This window comes from Emys orbicularis, chromosome 1 (genome assembly GCF_028017835.1).
Source record: "Emys orbicularis isolate rEmyOrb1 chromosome 1, rEmyOrb1.hap1, whole genome shotgun sequence".
NCBI lineage: Eukaryota > Metazoa > Chordata > Testudines > Emydidae > Emys > Emys orbicularis.
Window position 1 is genome coordinate 62005704 of NC_088683.1, and position 23638 is coordinate 62029341.

Genomic DNA, 23638 nt, shown 5'->3' on the forward strand with positions numbered 1-23638 from the left:
CTCCATCCTGTGCACTGAATGAGGGTTCCATTCCAGGCCTGTGAAGGGAATGTATTTTTGTAGGCACGGATTCTTCTGCCTGTTTCCCCCAAGTTTGACCCCTTCAGTCCCACCCTCTCCAACCTGTCTCTGTCAGAGTCCTGTCTCTTCTCCACTCCTGGCTCCGGGTCCCAGTTCTATTCTCCTCATCTGGTGCAAATCTCCACTCCTCAGGTTTCTCATCCCAGCCCCAGTCTCCTGGACCAGCCAGTCCCAGTCCCCCCCCCCCCCCCCCCCCCACACCAGCTCTTCATCTGATCTGTCTCTCTCCTTCCCTCTGGCTTCCAGTTGCCCAGCTCCCACCTACTCCCAGTCCCAGTCTCCCTCTCTGGGCTCCTCATCCAGTCTCAGTCCCAGTTCTCTCTCTGTACCCAGCTCCTTGTCAGATGTGTCAGCTGTTCCCTCCCACCCACCTTCATTCCGCCCAAACTGCGAGGTCCGAGTAACAATTACTGCTTCCCCCCTGCCCCACCCACAGCTCCTCTTCTGAGCTCAGCCCCCCCCCGCCCCTGGCTCCCAGTCACCCCCCAAACTCCAAGTCACAGTTTACCTCACCTCACCTCCCTGCCAGCCTCCAGTACTAGTCACCCCTTGCCCCTGGGTCATTTTTCCAATCTATTCTCCCTGCTCCTGCAGGTTCATTTCTTGTCTCCTCTGCATTTGAATCAGACAGCTTCCTCCTCCCTGCTGGCTGGCCCCAGCATGAGGGTCATTGAGAGCACAGGAAACACAGTTCCCCTGCTTTCTGTTCTGGTGCCTCGACCTGGTCCATAGCAGCCCAGAGCAGCAATTGCAGTGACATTTCACACACACACACACACGCGCACACACACACACACACACACACACACAATTTCAACTCTCTGCCCCAAAGTTTGAGGGCACTAGAGATTTTCAAAGAAAAGGTAGCCAGCATTTTTTAATGTGGTCAAAAGAATATATTTTGTTCTACCCTCATTCTTGGAAAAGGCAGCCTGTGGCAAACATCCAGCATGGAACATTTCAGTCTGAATGGTTAAATTTTGGCAAAGTTATAAGTAACTGAAAACAGGGCCTTCTAAGGGAGCTATCTGGTGACCTTAATAATAAGTGGTGCTACCAGCCCTGCCTATAATAGCTTTTATACAGCTTTTCAGCTGCTGTGATGTCCAATTCCTCAGTAATATCCAAGTTTAGAAGCAAGATTTCCTGTGGTATAAAGCTCCCATTTCAATCTCCAAAATATTGTGAGACATCAGACCTTTAATGTTTCACTGTTCATTGAATAGTATTTAAGGACTGAAAATTGCTCATTGTGTGCCTCGCAAATTTGTAATTTTTTTGGTGAAATTCCACATTTCAGGGGGAAAAGGGAAATGCTTCTCCAACAAATGATTTTATTTTTAAGTGAAGTAGATGAAATGATCAAAGGTGCACAAGGAAGACAGTTTATCAAAATAGCTCTGTAATTTACCATATAAAAATGCCTGCCATATTTGGGTGTGCATCTATGTATATTTTATATATATACATTATTGTCCCTATTCTCCACTATGTCTGAGCTGTATTCTTATGTAGTGTCTGTAGGGAGCCTGCTGCAGCTCCCTGCCCAATCCAAGCAGGAGTTATAGCAGGGCGGGTCCTACTGTAACTTAGGCTATTGGCAAAAGGTTCTGTTTGCTATTGAAGGATCAGGCCCAGTGGAGCTCAACTCTGCTACACCCCCCTTCCACTGCTAACGCACACTTCTGCCCACCCATCATGCTCCTACTTACCATTTATGCTGAGGTTGGTGAGAATGGCTAACATAATATACAGCTAGGGTGTCTCTACTCCAGTGAAGATCCCCTGCTACATAGGAGGAATCCACAACTGAGAACCTTTGAATGATTTAAGGCCAATATGCACAATGCAAAGTGGCCTTAGCAGAATGGAGAATCTGTCAGTCTGTCTGTGTCTGTCTGGCTACAAGCCCAAAATAAAGCTGAAACATTTACCTTTATGTTCAGGCACAAGTAAAACAACATAAACCAGAAATAAATAAGCTCCTTACCGATGTCCTTTGGCTTGTGCTATATTTTTGTGTGCTAAATCATCAGAGGAGCACAGCATTACATTGATGATATATTGCTAAAGAAAAAAACTATGTCAATATGAATCTACACCAGCAAAGCAATATTTTTCAGTCTTCTTAATGTAGGGCTGTGAGTCAAAGTGACAATTGACAAACGTTCAATAAGAGGTCAAAAAACAACCATGCAGTCGGATTTGTTTAGGGCTTATGTTATCTATTTTTGATAAGTGAAACAATTGGCCTAAGTCATGTCACCTGAGGCTCTTCACGTTTGAGTGAAGAGCTGTCATAGAATTAAATAAGATTATAATGATTTTTTTTCTTTGTGCCCTTCCAGAAGAACTTGCTGCACAGTTTCAAAGACAAAACACCAAAAGAAGACAGTTTGCCTGAAATAAAGGTTAACACTTTCTTCAGTTTACTTTTATCTGAACACATTAGCCTTTGTGTGATCCTGATTGTGTGTTGGCATTTTCACTTAATCCATTGTGTATAATAGTGTATATTATCTAGGTGAGTAGAACACAGCTTCTTAAATACAATCGAGAATTACATGGTAAATATTAAATGATAGCAGTTACTAGATTGAAACTCAGAGCTGTCCAATACTTACATCAAACAACTTGCATGTGCATGTAGACTAACTGCTTTAAGGAACATTTTTTCACTAAGGAATGATTTAAAATATGACATCTGGATAGGGCTTTGCCTAATCTTTCAACCCACTTGAATGTTAAGAACAGGCCTTCAGCTTCTGAGGTTCACATTCATCTTGGGTCTATTGGCAAAACATCAGTTCCTCTCTGCTGCTTCACAAATGTTTCATTTACAAAGAATAAAGCTGAATGCAAAAAAGAGGGAGAATCCTCTTTGCATTAGCAATAGACTGGGTGATGAAGCAAGCAACAAAAGGCATTGTGGACAGCATAAAATGAGCTGGGAGAGATGAGTTACACAACCTTGACTTTGCCGATGACATTGCTTAATTGAGTATGACAGGGAACGAATGATTGCCCTTACATCAGAGGTAAAACAAGAAGCAGCAAAAATTGGATTGAAAGTAAATGCAGAGAAAACCAAGATTATGAAGGTAGGCAACTAGACAACAGATGCAAAGACATACATGGATGGAAAAGAAATAAAACAGAGTTCTGCTATCTGGGGAGTGTGAAAACATTTGAAGGTGGCTGCAATAAAGATATTCATACATAATTAGGCAAAGCAAACACCACTTTTGGAAGAATGAGCAACATCTGGTCAAACAGGTCTCCACACCAAACTAACGGTCAGATTATACATGTGAGTGTAGAAAGCACACTGCTGCTATACAGAGAAGAGACTTGGCCAATGACAGTGGCTAACAAAAAGAGATTGGAGGCTGGCCATCACAGATGGCTGAGGAAAATACTACACGTTTCATGGAAAGACAAAAAAAAAAGTGAGAATAAAGGAGTTGACAGAGGTTAGAAAATGTGATCAAAGGAAGAAGGTTCAGGCTGATGGGATGTGTACACTGTATGGAAGATGGGAGACATGCTAAGTAAGCATTGAATTGGCTATCTGATAGAGGAAAGAGAAAACCAAGGCCAAGGAAGAACAGGCAGAAGACACTGACAGAGGAAACTGAATGCATTGGCATCACCTGGGAAGAAATACAACTAGCAAGCAATCATAATCAATAGAGGAACTGGACTGCTCCATGTGTCAGCAGCATAGAAGGAACTAAAGTAAGGATGCTGAAGGCAGGTTAAGTTGAACAAGTGGACTGTGCACTGCTCTGTGCATGTGGCTGCATTGCTTCCAGCCTAATTCCCCACATTCCCTGATGTCCTGTTGATAACAGTGCCTTCAGGGAACATTGGCTCTCTGACTCCAGTTCCACAGATCATAATACATCTTCCTCAATTTGCAAACATTTAAATATAGACATTAAAAACAAATGATTGGTGCCCTGGTCCCCACCATGTATACCTTCGGCCAGAAGTTGCTAGCACGTAATCTAGTTGGAATTTTGTCTTCACCACAGACTCACCTGGTTACATTTGTCTTTGAGGATAGCTTGGGCATTTGAACAGGTGGCCACACCAGGAGTGACCTATCTCTGCTTCCCTGTCTCCAAGTCTAGCAAACTGTCTCCTTGTGGAATCTCCTACCTTCCTGTGGGGTTTGCCTCTGGATTGTTCTTGGTCTCAGTTCTGTGATGATCTCTGTAAGCCCTTTCTGGGTGTTGTGTCTGCTGGTTTGTAAGTTCCTTCTGTTCCTTTGAATCACTTGTCCCTTTTGCATAGTCAGCACATATGACCTGGGTGTCATAGAATCATAGAATATCAGGGTTGGAAGGGACCTCAGGAGGTCATCTAGTCTAACCCCCTGCTCAAAGCAGGACCAATCTCCACACAGATTTTTTCCCCAGATCCCTAAATGGCCCCCTCAAGGATTTAACTCACAACCCTGGGTTTAGCAGGCCAATGCTCAAACCACGGAGCTATCTCTCCCCCCCTTGCACCCTCACACCTCCTTTCAGCCTCTTCTGGTGTCTATTGACTGGATCCACACAAGAGTACCAGTCTCCAGGACCAGCAGGTCCTTGGCTGATCTGTCATACTCCAGTGCCTGTTTTATCTGACTGTTGGCCACCTCCTCTTGGCAACATCTTCATCCTTCTGGCTGCAATGGGTCTCCACTCATTTGTAGCAGGGTTTGATCCTTCATCCCATCTATGCCTGTGTTGGACTGTTTTGGCACCCCTGTGATGGAGTATTCCTGTATGCCAAAAATGCTAAGAAGGGGTCTGAACCCAAAGAAACAGCCTTGTGTAACAGTCTCATTGTGGTTTTCAATGCTTATTCCACCTTACCATTACTCTGTGGACATTCTGAGGAAGAGGTGTTGTGGTCAAACTCCCATTTGTGTACAAATTCCTTGAATTCTTCTGAGGTAAATTGGGGTTCCTTGTCAGTGAATACAGTTTTTTGCAAAGTGGGCCCTCAGTTTGCCAATCACTGGCTTCCTTCTTGTACAAGGCAGGGCATGAACCTACAACAATGTGAGGAGTAGTCAACTGTAATCAAGTGTTGCTTTTCCTTGAAGGGAAATAACTTCACTCCCACCTTTTCTTATTGTCAGATGGGCAGTTCATGTGGTAACGGAACAGTGGTGGGCCGCTGTTTCCGGAAGCTCCCATTGGCCGGAAATGGCAAACCATGGCCATTGGGTGCTGGGGGCAGCTGTGCAAATGTAAACAAACTCTCTGGCGGCCTGCCAGCAGACTACCCTGACGGGCCGCATGCTGCCTGCGAGCCGCAGGTTGCCCACCACTGTAACAGAGTCTCTTTCTGCTGACTTTTATCACATAACTGGCAGGTGTCACACCCTTCTATCAAAGAGTGTAGTCATGTATTCATTCCCAGCCAGTAAATACATTCTTGAGCCTGCCTAAGACAGCTGTTAATGCCAAGGTGTGAGGCATGTATTTTTTGCATGACATTCTAATGTAATGAGGTGGAGACAACAGCTCTCTATCCTTGAAATGTGATTCCATCCTGCACACTCAGCTCATCTTTAATTAAAAAAATTGTTTCTGCTCTTACCAGTGCTTGGCTTTTGTCTTCTGGGCACTCTACTAATATTGCTCTCTTGACTGCCTGTAGCTCAATGTCCTTTTCCATAGCCCCTTAGATTTCCATCAGCTTTGCAGTTGAAACTGGGAGGCAATGCAGCATGTTAATGGATTCTGTGTCTTGATCCCCTTCCCCCAACTTGCTGATGCTGGGTATTTATGTCCTGCTCAGGGTGTCAGCTAACACCAGTAATCATCCTTGAGAAAGCTCTGATCTCTTCCAGGTGGTGCCAGAGGTGCAACAACGTGCACTGCAATCTCTTTGGTCTCTTTGGAGTGCTAAGAAGGGACTCTGCCATGATTGTCTCTGCAGGTTTGTGGTCTGATTGTATGTATTACTGGGTGGCCATAAGTGTACTGATGGAATTGCTCCATTCCAAATACCACAGCCGGAAGCTCTTTTTCTATTTGGGCAAACCCCTGTTCAGTCTCTGACAGGACTATACCAGCATAAGTGACCGGCTGCTCCTGCAAAAGAACTACACCCTATCCTTCTCAATACATCACACAGGAATATCAGTGGCTCGCATGGATACTAGTGCTTCAAGCCAGAGACATCCACTATCATTTGTTTCAGCATGTCAAATGCTTGCTGTTGGTGACCTACAGAGTCCCACTCAACATCCTGCCTTGTGAACTGATGTATGTGTTCCGCTACTGCAGCCAGGCTTGGACAGAACTCAGACAGAAAATGTATCATTCCTATGAAGCACTGTACCCCTTTCATATCCACTGGAGCTGGCATGTCTCTGACTGCCTTGATCTTGTTAGGTTCTGCTTTCAGTCCCTCTGCTGTGAGCAAATATCCAACGTACGTCACCTCACGCTATTTGCATCGCATTTGTTCTGAATTGAATTTTATGTTCTTGCCCCTGCATCACTGTAGAAAAGCTTATCGTTTTCTGTCATGGTCTTGTTAACCTACAATGAGCATATCATCTGCAATTATTTTCACTCCAGGCAGTCCTTACAACACTTGGGTGAGTCCTCTCTGGAACACCTCTGGTGCTCATTTTATGCCCATCAGCGTATGCAGCCATCTGTAGTGACCAAATGGTGTTGCAATCGTTGTCAATAAGTTGGGACTCTTTATTCAGGTTTATGTGCCAAAACCCATTCTTCACATCACAGACTGCAAAGATTCTGGCTTTGGAAAGTTCTGGCAAGATGTCATCAGTTGTGGGCAGTGGATAGTGGCATCTTTTCCATGCCCGATTCAGTGGCTTTGGATCTATACAGATGCATAATTTTCCCAATGGCTTGTTTACCACTATGCTGCTTATCTAGGCTTCACTGGCCTCGATGGGTGCTATGAAGCCATTACTCTGCTTCTGAGCGACTTGTGTATTGGATTACGTAGTGCCACTGGAATTTTCCTTCCATGGTAGGGACATGTTCCCTTTGAAAATATCCCCATATGCGTTTAAAATTGTCTCCATTGTCCATTGGACTCTCCCTTTTGCTTCTTGTGCTGCAGCTATAGATTTCTGATGCTGCATCCTGATCAGATCCATGGCTTATATGGCTGTATTCCCCAAGAGGGGTCTGTAGTGTTTACTATCCACCACCACCAACTACAGTTGGTATCATCTTATATTTTGGATTAGTTACTATTAGTTACTACATTTTCTTACAGGTTGCATTCTGCTGCCATTGTGCCTGTTCTTCTTAAGGGATGTTCGAGTCCATTTCACCCTGAGGAATCACACTGCAGGAGGCCCTGATATACAGCTGGAATCGGACAGGGCATTTCTCTATTAACATTGTTGCATGCATGGGGGGTGATAGTGTCCCTTGTTGCTATCCTTCCCGACAGCCTAAACCTGATATGCACTAGGACAGGGATCAGCAACCTTTGGCATGTGGCCCGCCAGGGTAAGCACCCTGGCAGGATGGGCCAGTTTGTTTACCTGCCGCGTCTGCAGGTTCAGCTGATCGCGACTCCCGCAGTCCCCATTGGCCTGGAGCGGCGAACTGAGGCCAGTGGGAGCCACAATTGGCTGAACCTGTGGACACGGCAGGTAAACAAACAGGCCCAGCCCGCCAGGGGGCTTACCCTGGCGGGCCGCTTGCCAAAGGTTGCCGATCTCTGCACTGGGAGTCAAGTAGAGAGTCATGATGTCGTCATCACTGTCTCATGGGTCATCGCCTTCTTGTACATGTCTGACAGAATCTTTCTGAGACATCCTTCTGCTCTTTCACACACTACTGAAATGCTTCAACTTGCCACATACCTGGTAATGCTATCTTAGTGCAGAGAACTCCTCCTTTACTTGCTCGTGCTGTCTCCCACAGTAAATGCATCTAAGGATAGCAAACCCTGCCCACCTGCTCTCCTTTGCTGTTGCCTCCCTGCATATTCTTCAGGAAATGTTGTGCCTCCTAGGGCATTCATCCTTTCTCTTCAGACTTCCACTGCAGGCGCCATGTCTCAGCATGTGAGATCACCTTCCTGGAGCAGCCGCTCTCTCAGGTTGTGATCCCAAGTGCCACAAATTATCTTGTCCTGAATTAGGAAGTCCCCAAAATTGCATGTAGCAGACAGTATGTGTAAGGCTGCAACATAGGGGCTTTCCCCTTCAGGTTGGTCTTTAGTGAAGAACTCCACAGTTGTGTTCTGCTTTGGGGACCAATAGGGCTCCTAGGATTGCTGTGAATCTTGAGGAAGTGGTGAGCAGCAAAGTGCTGCAGACCCCTCTGCCTTGTTCCCCAATAAAATAAATAGTTTCTTGCCGTTGTCATCCTGCATTGCCACGTCTGTGTACAGCTCAAACTCCTTCTACTGGGTGCATCACTGGGCTCAGTTTGTGTCTGCAAAATCCTTCAGACTGAGTTCCATGGCTCATACTGCTAGCTGCTGCAGTCGAGAGGAATCACAGCTCCAGTGGTGCCACCATGTTTCATTTGCAAAGAATGATGCTGCATGATGGACAGGTTTTTAGTTATATTTTGCTTCACCATAGGATTCCTGCCTTGCAGCTCATCTTTTTCTCTTAGGAAACTTTGCAGTGTAGGCAAAATAATGAATTTGGGCATTACAGTAAATTCCAGGGTGTAAAAAATACAGGATATTAAAATATAAAATGTATTTTAAATTATAAGAATTTAAATGGTGGTGAAAGAACTGTAATAGGAGTGACACATATAACATTAAGACTGAGTGAGCAGAAAAGACTACATTCTGTTATCAAGAATTGTATGAACATATATTATTAGTATCATATCTAAGAACAAAGCATTTAAAGGTTTTAGCATTTTGAAATAATTGAGCACAGAATGAAAAATACATTCTACAGCCGCACTGACTCCCTTCTGTCTCCCATGATAAATTATATAATAAATAGTCTGGTCTGATGAACTGGGTACTGTGAGGTCTTCATTCCTTGGATGAAGATGGACACATGGTTTATATCTGGAAGATGGGATCTCTGATTTGTAACTGGAGGGTGAAAAGGGAAAGGATTTCCATATAGGAAAGTGAATGGGGTAGATTGAGTTATCTGTCTGAGAATAGAATAGCGGATGGTGAAAAGGTGCTTCTGGACCATACAGGAAGAATAAAGAATGATATTTGTATTTTCTTGACCATATAGTAGTTGGGATTGGCAAGGATCTAGATTCTTCTCCGTAAAAATATTAGAAGACATGCTTAATATCACAGTGATGGGTGTTATGTGAGAAAATAGACCGAAGGGCCGATTAGAAAATGGGGGTTGGGGGATTTCAAGAAATTTTCTATTTGGATAGTTCTATTTGCTCTATTTCTCACTGACATTTCCCAAACAACTCTAGTAGATAGATAGAGGTCAGTGTTTCTATCTAATAATAGTGAGCAAACAGGTGTATGCTTCCTTGGCCATATGTGATAGTTGAGTGAGTGGTAATTTGCGAAATATTTATGATTTGAGAGAGGTATAAGGGGATCTCCGATACATTGGCTGACACAGGGTGATGGATAGCTGGAAGGAGTGAAGGCTGTATTTGGAACGTGCCAGGTGATATTCAACACTTGTACATTTAATAAGAGAATGGTAAATATATGTAACTGTTTATCTCCCCTCCCTTAATTGCTCATGTCCATACTTTTAGAAGTGCAATGTTTATTTGTTTTAAACTGTAAATATAATTCGCATATAGCAGCAACATTAACTCAAAGTTCACAAAGTTTTCTTCTCTGTTAATGTGGCGTAAGACACAATTCTTACATTTCTGAGCCAGAAAATAGGGCACATACAATTCAATAAGCAGATGTCACCTCCTTCACGGTAGGGTTATAGCGATAATTTTTTTTTTAAATAGTAGCTCTTAAAAAGAAAGCCCCTTCTGTCCTTTTGCCCCAGATGGTAATAACATAATTCACCTTCCAGTGGTATGAGCCTGGATAGGGAATGCAGAGTAGAATGATGGGGAGTTTGTAACTATCCAAATTGAGCGGCACCTAATTGAAATCCTAACAGATGGGAAATAATTAAATCATTTATTGTCACTTCACAATTAGTTAACTCACAGGTATGTCTCAGACAATAAAAAGGTTTTATCCATCCTTCTGCTAGGGATTTTAAGTTTTTATCTCCTCTAGATCTGTTACTTCAGGGGTCAGTTTAATCAGCAGCATGGTAGTCAAAACACCGGCAATCTTCTTGCTTATTAAAAAATACTTATTGAGCAGAACCTCAATATTCTATATCCATAGAGTACTTATTTTGCAGGTATCATTCCTCAACAAGTTTACATAATCTATCTTAATTCAAAGTATTATCATAAAATGATAGAACTTGGCTTTCTTAGGAGAAAATAGGTTGCCTTTTGGAATACTGATGTAGGGCTTCATCTTGCTCTCAGTGAAGTCTGTCTGTTTACCTTAGAGTCTGTACTGCTGCCATCCCAAGTGCCACCCACAGAAAGTACACTGGCAATAGTGAAGTTCCAAGTGGATTTCATGGACTCTATTGCTCCTTTCTGTTTTGGGTTTTTTAAAAAAGCTAGGTGAAATCTCGACTCTATTGAAGTTGGCATTTTGCTGTTGACTTCATTTCAGCTTCTGCTAGGAGTAGGGTTCTTTGGTTGTTGATTTTTTGTTGGCAGTAGACGGGGATGATTGATGTTGTGAATGTTGTTCTGGTTATGGCAAAAAACATTTATCAACGAGAAAAGGATTTGCAGCATTCCTAAAGGTGGCCAGATTCTAGATTTGTCTAATCTTCTGTGTCCATTCCAAAGCTGGATCCTCATGAGTGTTATGTCATTGTGGGCGTTTTGCCCTGCATTATCCCAAAGGAGTGCGACTTGGAAGTTCACAAACTGAACAATGGGAAACCATTATCTCCAGAGAAAGCTGGATTCGGCTCTAAAAATTTAAACAGTCTTACAATGAAACATTTCACCAAAAATAAGGTTGACTTCAGTGAAGCTAGCTGAACAATTGACGTCAACTGAGGATCTGCCCCGATATTGCAGTGCTAATATTTTCATGTGAAAGAAAGAGGTATAAGAAGAATTTTCTAAAGCATGTGAAGCAAATGCAACAAGTTGGTAAAAACTGCAAATATGTCAAGCGTCTAATAATCCAATTATTATTTATATTGTGGTGTTGCACAAGGGTCCCAATCAAGATTGAGACCCAGTTGTGCTAGGCACTGTGCAAGAACCTTGGAAAGACATGATTGCAGTGCCAAAGAGCTTACAACTATTCCATGAGAAAGGTCAACATTTTTAAAAGTAGTCACTGATTTCAAGTGCCAACTAGACAGACTCCAAGTTTCTCAAGCTGGGCATCCCAAACTTGGGGCATCCAAAATCAGTGTTGCTTTTAAAAATGTGGGTATAAATGAATTTTGAACTGTAGTCAAAATTTTGACTACAGTTCAAAATTCATTGTCCTCACATAGGTTTGCAAACTATGATCACAGGATTACAAATTGGTCTACTTGAAACCCACTTTCGCATTCAGCTGCTTGCAAACCGCTTTTTATGCAATTCAATCTGTTTCCTGGCACAACACGCACTAGACATTAGTACAAGTGAAACTCTAAAGCCCAGGGGGGGGTGTAGTATCCCATGTCTCATATTTGTATTACCCAAGAGAGCTGTTTTGTAGGATTCCAAACAACATGAAGTAGATGGACCCCAAGAGAAGAAAATTATTTGGGCTCTCCCTCTGGTGATGTCAAACAAATGACTGGAAATTTCCCAGGTAGTTCTTAGCATGGCCAATTTATTAATCAGCATGAAGAGTTCCACTAGGGGAAAATAAACAAACAGAAATATTGCAGTTCACTACTGTCTGGCGCACTCCTGATAACAATAAAAATCCAAATCCAAACCAGGGAGAAGCAAATTGAAAATGAACAAGCAAAAAAAAAGACTGGAAATTATCAATATTGAAATCAAAGTGAATGAGAGCCAGGAAGGAATATTTTGCTGTCCCAAAAATGTTTAACAGGGAGGGTGAAAAGCTATTTAAGCCATGGGACAATGTTGGCACAAGAACAATTGTATACAAACTAGAGATGAGCAAATCCAGGCTGGAAATTAGAAGAAGGGTTCTAACCGTCAGAGGGGTGAGATTTTTGCAACAGCCTCCAAATAGGAGTTTTGGGGGCAAACAATTACGTTTAAGAAAGACCTGGGCAAATTTATGAGTGTGATTGTATGTGATGGGGCTGCGGGGGGAGAGTCTCAGCAGCCCTGGGGCTCATTTCCAGTTTACATCTTCTGTTCCTGAAAGCTCATGCTTGAGGTTTCAGCTGGCCTTCTGCAGGGGTCAGGAAGGGATTCTCCACTCCAATGTAGTCTGGGGTGTGTGGGTGGGAGCTGTCTCTTTCCTCTAAACTTTAGAATCTAAAGTATCAAAGATAGCCACAGGGGTAGGTCGGTGCTCTGAAGTGATACCAAACATTCTCTCTCTCATGTACTAGGCTGGCTGGTTCTTGTTCACATGCTCTGGGTCTGACTGATGCCATATATGGGGTCAGGAAGGAATTTTCCCCCAGCTCAGATTGGCAATGACCTTGGTTTATTTTCACCTTCCTCTGCAGCATGCGGGTATGAGTCATTTGCCAGGATTATCTGGGTATGTTTCATTTAATCATTTCCCTGACATTGCAGGGGCTTTGGGTACTGGTGCACCTCAATTCCTCCTATTCTCTGCCTGTGGCACATAAAAATCTAGTTTCCCATGGGCTGTAATACTTTGGTCTCTTTTTGGTTGTTGGGTTTAGTGTGAGACTGCTGGGTGGTGTTGGTGGCCTGTGATACACAGGAGGTCAGACTAGATGATCTAGTGGTCCCTTCTGGCCTTAAACTCGATGACTCTATAACATCCTGAACAAATAATAGGAAATACACATTCAAACTACTTGTGATTTGGTGCTGCTGTTTTCCTAGGAGGATTTCAGGAAAAACTTCCAGCCCTTTAGTAGAATAACACCTGTTTCCTATGCAACAAAGCTGCATGTGAGAGACAGCAGTGCCACATGTGTGCAGGTTCTCATTAAATCTCTGGCAAGCTTGAGAAGCACCATAGGTTTCTCCTGGATCCTGTCTATTGATTTCTTGTCGTGGTGCAACAGGGGCCCATCTAGTGTGAGCAGCTCAGAATAACTCAGATAGGCCTTTATTTCCCCTGCTAGTTGCAATCACTTGGCATAATTAAACAGAATTAACACTTTTTTCTGGGAATAAAACCACACATGGGCCTTGAAATGATACCTCTCCTCCTGGAGACGCCTTTATTTCAAATTAATTTGTTTTTTATACTGTGTTGGAATTTTAACAACAATGCTGATGTCTCATCCATCAAAGCATGAAGTGATGAGCGCTTTTCAAATGCAAACCATTTTTACCTTATTCAGCCATTGGTCTGGCTCCCCAAACAATAAAGCTGCTTTTTGAGACCCCAAAGGAAGCAAACTGTTTATTTTCATTGCCATTTTTAACATGTTTTTTCTTTTAATAGTTGGATAGAAACATTTCCTGAAAGTGTTGTATGAACCTTCTCCCTAATAATTTAATGCAGAGGTTGTCAACCGATAATAATTGTTCTGGGACAGATGGTTCAATTTCTATCTAACACAAAGAAAAACTGCAAGATATCCTTCGGTTTTCTGCCATTCAGTGTTCAAGTGCTGACCTGGCACTGTGAAGTGAAGCAGATTTACTACCTGTACTAAATGGCAAATCTCCAGATCTCGGCCACTGTGATTTTGGGCTACAAAATTGGCTCTCTCTGTATTTAAGTACTTTATAAAAGAGGGTCCGTATTCTCCTGCAGAAGGACATGAGTAACTCCACTGAAGCCATAGCAAATTTTTTGTATCCGGCAATGAGGGCTGTGAATGTCTACCAGTTTTCACTAATGAAACTGTTTAAATTTTCTGCAAATGATACACAGTGAGAGAAGCATTTTCTTCCCTGGCCACTTAAAATATCAATGGGAATTTTTCATACTGCTGTAGTTAGAATATCTACTAGAGATTTCTATTCTGAATCAGATAATCTGTTTGCATTGTTTAAATGTTAATGATGTCCAACTTGGAAAGGTTGCACATTCAATAGCCACTAAGACAGAAGACCCAAATCTTAAAACCCAAATCCTGTTTTCCTTATTCTGGAAAAACTGCCATTAACTTCACTGAGGCTGGGATTTCATGCAATGGGAATTCTAGATCTACAAAGAATGTTGGATCAGGCTTTTTGCTTTCTTTGAACAACCAGAGAAAAGTGTTTACAGAAGATTCAAACTTAGTATTGCTTGAAGAGAATTCTTGATCTTGAGCCTCAAGTTACTAGTTAGGAAGATAAATTCATCTTCTGAATCTGAGGCCTGGTGTACACTACACAGTTAGGTCAATGCAAGGCAGTTTACGTCAACCTAGCTGTGGAAGTGTCTTCACTTAAATTTGGCTCCCACCAATGTAAGTGCCCCGCTACACTAACTTAATAACACCACCTCCCTGAGTGGTGTAGAGTCATGGTCAATGTAATTAGGTCAGCAATGTAAATGTAATTTAATTTAATTAGGTCAGCAATGTAAATGGTGTAGACACTGCATTATTTATGTTGACAGTTACTGGCCTCCAGAAGCTGTCCCACAATGCCCCCACAGTAACCGCTTTGGTCACAGTTGTGAACTCTACTGTCCAGGGGTCACCTAGAGAGGAAGCCACCCTTCCCCTTTAAAGCTCCGTGAATTTTTTGAAATTCCTTTTCAAGGTTGCCCAGCTTGGTGAGCACACCAAGCAGCTCTCCATTGTTGAGAGTAACTGCCCAGCTGACCATGCGAGCTACACACTCTAGATGGGCTCCTGCCTGGACTACACAGGAGATATTGAATCTCCTGGGCTTGTGGGGAGAAGAGGCAGTAGCGTAGTACAGGGTTCCCTGAGCACATTCCCCAAAAGTGGTGCCTTTTTAACTCACTCACAAAAAAATGCGCCACCCGCTGCGGCGCTTGTACTCACCCGGGTCTTCGGCAGCACCTTGGCGGCGGGCCCTTCACTAGCTCTGGGTGTCTTCGGCGGCACTGAAGGACCTGCTGCCGAAATGCCGCCGAAGCCCCGCGGAGCGAGTGAAGGTCCCACCGCCGAGGTGCCGCTGAAAACCTGGGTAAATACAAGCGCCGCAGTGGGTGGCGCCTTTTTTTCTGATCACTCTCCCTGTTCCCTCCACCTGGCTCCGCCACTGAGAAGAGGCTGTGTATAGTAATGTAGACAACTATGAGCAGATTGCCCAAGGGATGCAGGAGAAGGGCTACAATGGGGACCAGCATCAGTGAAAGCCAAGGAGCTGTGGCAGGTGTACCAGAAGACCAGGGAGGCCAACAATCGATCTGGGGCAGAACTGCAGACCTGCCACTTTTACAAAGAGCTGCATGCCATCCTCGGCGGAGATCCCACTACCTCCCCCAAGAACACCACAGATACTTCTGAGGAGTCCAAGTCCCAGGCCCCTGCCATGAGCAGCGAGGAAGAGGAGGAGTATGGGGGACAGCCAATCTGAGGATCCAGCTGCGCAGCAAGCCAGGGCCTGTTTTTGACTCCACTACAGTCCAGCCTGTCCCAACAGTGAAGCACGGGTGAGCCAGATGCAGGGGAAGGCACCTCTGGTAAGTCTGCTGTTTACTTTGAAATGACAAGGATGGCACCCCAAAGTAGCAGGACACATCTTTTGATTTGCTCATTTTTAATTGTACTAGAAGATGTACTGGAATAACCAAGGGAGGTAGAGTTGCTATCTGCTTTTCATTCCTCTCTAGAGTTAGGCAGTGGGGGCCACATGCAGCAATTTGTTTATGTGCACTGGGATCTTCTGTGAATCCTCCCTAGAGATCTTGATGAAACTTATATGGAGGTACTCTGCAACCCTCTGCCGAAGGTTTCTGGAGAGGGCTACTTTATTTCTTCCTCCGTGGTAGGACACTTTCCCATGCCACTCAGCGATTACTTCAACAGGCACCATTATCGGGCAGCATCGGGATGCCAGCAGCAGCTGTGCTCTTTCTGCCTCTGTTACCCTCAGGAGTGAGATATCACCTAAAATCACCACTGCCTATGGAAAACGGTGCCAGTATTCAATTCCATTGCCCTGTACAACTAGAATCATGCAAGCAAGCATACTCACAATGGCTGTTGCTGTGACTGGCGCCATTCTCAATCAGTCCTAGGCAGAAGTGAGAATGTAGTGCTTACAACTTTTGGGGACAAAGGGGAGGGACTTCATCATCTTAAGTTTTGATTTCTATCGTGAGTGCACTGACAATGGTATCTCTATGTGTTGTATCTGCAATTGTTGCCATTACAGCCCTCAGGGTCTCCCCCTCCACACCTGTGGAACCCCTGAGCCAGATAAGGAGGAGAAAGAAGAAGACTCGGGATGACATGTTCCAGGAGCTCCTGCAAGGCAGTGCTGCATCGGAAAACAAGCACAGGGCCTGGAAGATCACCCTTGCAGACAGCCTGGACAAGGATAGAGTAGATAGGAGAAAGGCACAGGAAAAGGAGCGGGATGTAAAGCAGGAGCTGCTTGCACTTCTCAGACACCAAACAGAGATGCTGCAAACTCTGCTGGCCCTGCAGTTTCAATAATTCCATGCTTGTACCTCTGTATCCCACAGACAACTCTATATTGGGATCTCCTTATACCCCCTGAACATTCCACATGGCATCAGGGTTTGGTGCACGACCCTCACCACTCCACCTGGGTGGACATTAAAGAAAATAATTGCTTCACATAAACTGACCTGTGAAAAACATGGTTGGTGTATGTGTACCAGAAATGGAAATGACTGTTCTTTCCCCTTCATAAGTTCTGTTCGTAATAAGTTTTATTAAGTTCTAAATATTTTATTTCTAAGTTCTAAGTATTTACTTTTATTTGCCTGGTTCATGTTACAGAATAAAATTCTATTTTTAAACAATTAATCTTCATTAGTTCAGAACATGAGCAGGTCTGACAGTGATCAATTTCCTATTGCTGCCCTGTGTCACAGAGTCTATGATATAATTCACAAACAATATTGATAGGTGCATTGACAATGTTAGATTCCTACATACACAGCAATGAGCGCAAGATTCATTCTGGGCCACAAAAGAGAGAGGCTAGGTATGAGGCTAGAAGAGAGAGCACACTATGATTGAAGCACTCCTTGTTGCTGTTGAGGTGGCCGGTGTATGGCTTCATAAGCCATCGGAGCAAGGGATAGGCTGCATCTCCCAGGATCACTACTGGCATTTCAACATTGCCAGTTGTAATTGACCAGTCAGGGAAGAAAGTCCCTGCTTTCATCTTCCTGTGTTCTTAAAGATGGGCACATCATGCATCTACCCTGACCTGCCCACACTGATGTCAGGAAAGCCACCAGCATTCGCATAACCATAGACAAGTAGCCCTTTCTGTTGATGTATTCTGTGGCAAGGGGGTCTGGTGCTAAAATAGGGATATGCCTGCCATCTATCGCCTCACTACAGTTCGGGAAGCCCATTAGTGCAAAACCATCCAATATGTCCTGCACATTGCCAGAGCCACAGTCCTTTATAGGATGTGATTAATTGCCCTGCATATTTGCATAACAGCAGCTCCTGTGATGGATATCCCAACTCCAAAATGATTGCTAACTGACTGGAAGCAATCTGGTGTGGCAGGTTTCCACAGTACAATCAGCACTCACTTCTCCACTGTCGGTGCTGCTCTCATTTTGGTGTCCCTGCACTGAAGGGATGGGGCAAGTTTGGCAAACAGATCCAGAAATGTGGCCTTGTGCATTCAAAAGCTCTGCAGCCATTGCTCACCATCACAAACCTGCATGAAAATGCAATCCCACCAGTCAGTGCTTGTTTCTCGGGCCCAGAACCAGCACTCCACCATTTCCATGAGCACCAGCAACAACCCTGAATTGTTTCTATGTCCCTCAGCAAATTGGCCTGCAAGGAATCATCATGTTCCCTATTGCTCCTCTTGCAGCTCTGCAAATACTGCAGGATCAGGGGCTCTGTGCTTGCAATGCTCATGATAATAGTACAGAGCTATGCAGGCTTCATGCTTCTGTTGGAGGTGGGGCACAGCGAGGAGGGATTCACAGGCTTGTGGGACTTTGAAAAGAAGGCACAAAATATTATGGGCTGCAGAAAAAATTATAGGATAGAGAACACTGTATTATGGGAAGTTGACCCTATGCTCCCAGTCACCCCTGCATGGCTTGTTTTGGCTCCATCAGGCATTGCAAAAACTAAAAGACCCTGGCCTGGAAGGTGGCGCATTGCACAGGGGGCTACTTACCCATAACACACTGCATTCTGCATCAATACAAGCATTCTTGGTGACTACACACACCGCTGACACAAGGAACCAAGTGGGCACACTCACACAAACTATTTAGTAACTGTGGTGGCTGTATGCAAATGTAACTTGAGCCACCAAACAGCCTACATTTAACTTGCTCCAAATAAAGGAGCTGCAATGCAATGTTCAGAAAAGGATCCCAGACTTGTTCTGATTTGTTTTTGTTGATACCTGCAGTCGTATTTCCTCAGGCCATGATCTGTCAGATTTCATAGTATCTGGGTTTGGTAAGTATTTGGATGAAAAAAGCCCAAGTAAAACTAAATGGATAATATTTTTTTTAAAAGCTACTCAAGAGGTAGAGTTAGTGACCTAGTAAGTGGCACTTATTTTTCTTTCTGATTCTGAAATAACCCAAATCCCACTTTAGTTCTTTAGAGTTCTGTGATAGGTTTTGTCCTTTTCACATGATACCAAAAACTAAGGCCCTGAATAACTGTGATAATTGAAAGTCACATGTTATTTTTTCAAGTGTGATATTAACCTCCAAATCCATGCAAAATTCCAGTTTGGATAATTATGCTGTATCAAAATGGTCCAGAACATTCAACAGGGTATGATACCCTTCACTCTAAATTCACATAGTATTGTGAATGACTCATGGTTACATTTCGTTCCTGGATGCTCATTTGTGATGTATGAGGATGGCTCACTTTTCTTCTTCCTGCTTTTTTTTAATATTAAAAGATAAAACATCACTTTGAAGCTATTTTTACAGATCATAAAGGGTACCATTTTTTTTGTTTTATAGTTCACTTCTAATCCTAGCGTTCCATTTTGATCTTAGAGTTCGCCATATTGAGGATCACATCAACATATTGATCCACAGACTAGGTGCTTTGTTCCCCCAATATGTTAATTCTCAACAACCAGTGTCTGTCATGTTGCCTCAGTGCCATTAAAAGTACTTCCCATTAGAAGTACTGTAGCAACAAAATATCACATTCTGTTAAATGGATGGGAGAAAAACATCATGTAATTACATTCTTGTTTGAAGGTTTTTCACAGGGATGAAATGCAGCTCCTGCACATAGAAAAGTTTCTTATCTTGGCAAAAAGCTATTTGCTAAGAAAAACATAGCTTGTCTATTGCCAATAATGGCACTTTGTTTACCCCAGAAATCAAAGAACTTATCAATGAGCAGTTGAGAGGAGGAGCTTAAAGCTACATAAATATATACGATGAAAACATAGACTAGCAGATGTTGGAGTGGCATATTATAACTTCATCAGTGTGAAAGCTTGACTTTACTGCTAATTGCCCAAGAGTTATGCTACATTCTGAGGCAGCCTCTACAGGGGCTCACAAGACTTCCACAACTTTAAGAAAGGAGAAGGGAGGAAATGCCAGATGCTGTGATGACTGGTGGAAAAAAATACTGATTATGAAAAAATCAGCCATAATTGTTTTCCTTATTGTTAGAGGACAAATACTATATTATGGAAAACCAACAACTTATGTTGATGACCAGAAAAATATGTTTAGACAATGATGGTTTAATGCTTACCCTTATATTTTCTAGAAGCATGTTTGAAAATCTCAAGCTTTCCTTAGACCAAGTATATAAGAACATAAGAACGGCCATACTGGGTCAAACCAAAGGTCCATCTAGCCCATTATCCTGTCTTCCGACAGTGGCCAATGCCAGATGCTCCAGAGGGAATGAGCAGGTAATCATGAAGTGATTCCCTGTCACTCATTCCCAGCTTCTGGCAAACAGAGGCTAGGGACACCATCCCTGCCCATCCTGGCTAATAGCCATTGATGGACCTAATCTCCATGAATTTATCTAGTTCTTTTTTGAACCTTGTTATAGTCTTGACCTTCACAACATCCTCTGGCAAAGAGTTCCACAGGTTGACTGTGCATTGTGTGATGAAATACTTCCTTTTATTTGTTTTAAACCAGCTGCCTATTCATTTCATTTGGTGACCCCTAGTTCTTGTGTTATGAGAAGGAGTAAATAACACTTCCTTATTTACTTTCTCCACACCAGTCACATAGTCATACATAGATCAGGATCCCAGGATATATTTTGCCACTGAAAAGTATTTATGTGGCTTTTCCATTACAAAGTAGGAGAAAGATGTCTAGAAAAGGCCACGAGTGAGACCATTTTGTTGCCAAGCTTATAACTCAGCCTGTCAGACATTTAAACTATTAATACAGTGTTTATAAGTGAAGCTGTAGCCCTGCGTGATGTGATCTATTGGATAAATAGGCACTGTGACATTTTGCAAAAGCCAAAAGAGGTAATTATGATGCTAAAAGCTTTTAGATTGGAGGCTGGAAGGCAATAATAAAACCAAAGAGAGAATGAATCATTAGAAGTCTCTACTGTTTACCATCTAGAAAAAGTCCAAAGCTTTATTGGAAAAATCCTAGGTTCAGGACTTTTTAAAAAATAGGATCTGTTCAGGGAAATTTGGATAATGGATTGTGACTGTATTGATCTGGAGGATGGCGTGGACTGCACTCTCAGCAAGTTTGCAGATGACACTAAACTGGGAGGAGTGGTAGATACGCTGGAGGGTAGGGACAGGATACAGAGGGACCTAGACAAATTAGAGGATTGGGCCAAAAGAAACCTGATGAGGTTCAGCAAGGACAAATGAAAGAGTCCTGCACTTAGGACGGAAGAATCCCATGCACTGTTACAGACTAGGGACCGAATGGCTAGGAAGCAGTTCTGCAGAAAAGGACCTAGGGGTTACAGTGGACGAGAAGCTGGATATGAGTCAACAGTGTGCCCTTGTTGCCAAGAAGGCTAACGGCATTTTGGGCTGTATAAGTAGGGGCATTGCCAGCAGATCGAGGGACGTGATCATTCCCCTCTATTCGACATTGGTGAGGCCTCATCTGGAGTACTGTGTCCAGTTTTGGGCCCCACACTACAAGAAGGATGTGGAAAAATTGGAAAGAGTCCAGCGGAGGGCAACAAAAATGATTAGGGGGCTGGAGCCAGGGCCGGCTCCAGGCACCAGCCTACCAAGCATGTGCTTGGGGCGGCACCTGGAGGGGGGCGAAGCTCAGGGTTGGGTTTTTTTTGTTTTTGTTTTAAACATATTGGGGCTGTTGGGGCACCCGGCAGCGCTCTGGCCCGAGAGCGGGGCCGCGACTGGGCTCGCCGCCCTCCCTGCGGCGCTCCGGCCGCTGGGGAAAATGGAGCCACAGTGGGCTCTCCGCCCTCCCCCGGCGCTCCGGCTGGCCGGGGAGAGCGGGGCCGCGGCTGGGCTCTCCGCCCTCCTCCCAGCGCTCCGGCCGGCCGGGGAGAGCGGGGCCGCGGCCGGGCTCGGTGCCCTCCCCTGCCGCGCTCCCCGCCAGGGGGCGGGAGGCGGGAGGAGGCTTTTTTGCCTGGGGCGGCAAAAAAGCCAGAGCCGGCCCTGGCTGGAGCACATGACTTATGAGGAGAGGCTGAGGGAACTGGGATTGTTTAGTCTGCAGAAGAGAAGAATGAGGGGGGATTTGATAGCTGCTTTCAACTACCTGAAAGGGGGTTCCAAAGAGGATGGATCTAGACTGTTCTCAGTGGTACCTGATGACAGAACAAGGAGTAATGGTCTCAAGTTGCAGTGGGGGAGGTTTAGGTTGGATATTAGGAAAAACTTTTTCACTAGGAGGGTGGTGAAGCACTGGAATGTGTTACCGAGGGAGGTGATGGAATCTCTTTCCTTAGAGGTTTTTAAGGTCAGGCTTGACAAAGCCCTGGCTGGGATGATTTAGTTGGGAATTGGTCGTGCTTTGAGCAGGGGGTTGAACTAGATGACCTCCTGAGGTCCCTTCCAACCCTGATATTCTATGATTCTATGATAAGATGCAACAGAATTAGTGTAGACAAGACAATGTTCCTCTGAGATAGCTTTTTTCAACTATTCTGCATTTATTTATGGAGAAAAAGTTTTTATGGAGAAAAAGTCAAATAACTTATTTAACTTTTCATGATAGACCACAGAAAATATATAAAAATCTGCAAAGAAGAGCACCAGTGGCACTTTTCTCAGGTGTCAACTTCAGAGTAGCCCAATGGACGAGGAGGAAACTTTCAGATCATTCCTGAGAATATGGTATGATCCAGGGAATACAGTGAGTTACAAATTAACATCATAATCTGAACACCCTGCTTCCTAGTAGGTTCTTCATTGTGAATATAGATAAGAATGGGAACATTTAAAGTTGATAAATGTCAATGCCCCTTAAGTTAGAAGGCAGGATCTTTCAATTCTATGAGCCAATACATCATGGTGTCTCCTGCATTTTGATTTAATGGGAGATTTTTATGCAGAAAGGATTAAAAATTCAATCCAACGGTATGGTGGGCAAATTTTGATTTATCCATATTCTGCGTTAGTGTTACTGTATGCTAAATTACATATTTCTATATAATAATATTTTGTATTTTTTTCCACATACAAGTTGCTTTAAAAAAAACATATTGAGCTAGTGGCATTTTTCAAAACAATCAAAATTTGGAAAAAATTATTTCATGAAAACTTTCAAGTATTTGTTATGACTATTTTTTTTCACTATTTTTCAATCAGCTCAAGAAATAAGCCTATTGGGAGTCAGAGAAAGAAGAAAGAAAATAAATAATTTTGGGCTTATCCTACGTGAACTGACTTGCTGAATCTTTTAAACTTTGTCCATTGCTAATTAGAAATGAAGGATTATGGCTTCATATAAGCAATGGAGACAGACTGAAGTGTCCTACAAAAGCAGCCAAAGATCCCTGTTCTGAGCAACATACAAGAAGGAGCACAGCTTTCATGCAGAGGAACCTCATGATAGAAAGCAAAGGAAGAGAGAAATATGAAAAAAATGAACAGAATTATTTCTAAATAAAAAATATATTTAATATTTTCCTCTAGTTCAATTAATTTAAAAATTTCCTTACAGAGTCCTCATTATGGCCCCAATTCGGTAGGACACTTAAGCATATGCCTAATTTTAAAGCCACCTCTACACTCCGAGCCAGGGGTGTGATTCCTAGCTTGCTTACACATACTCGTACTAGCTTGATGCGAGCTAGCATGAGTGTAAATGGAAGTGTAGCTCTTGTAGTACTGTCAGATGCAGTTGTAGCATGGCTTAG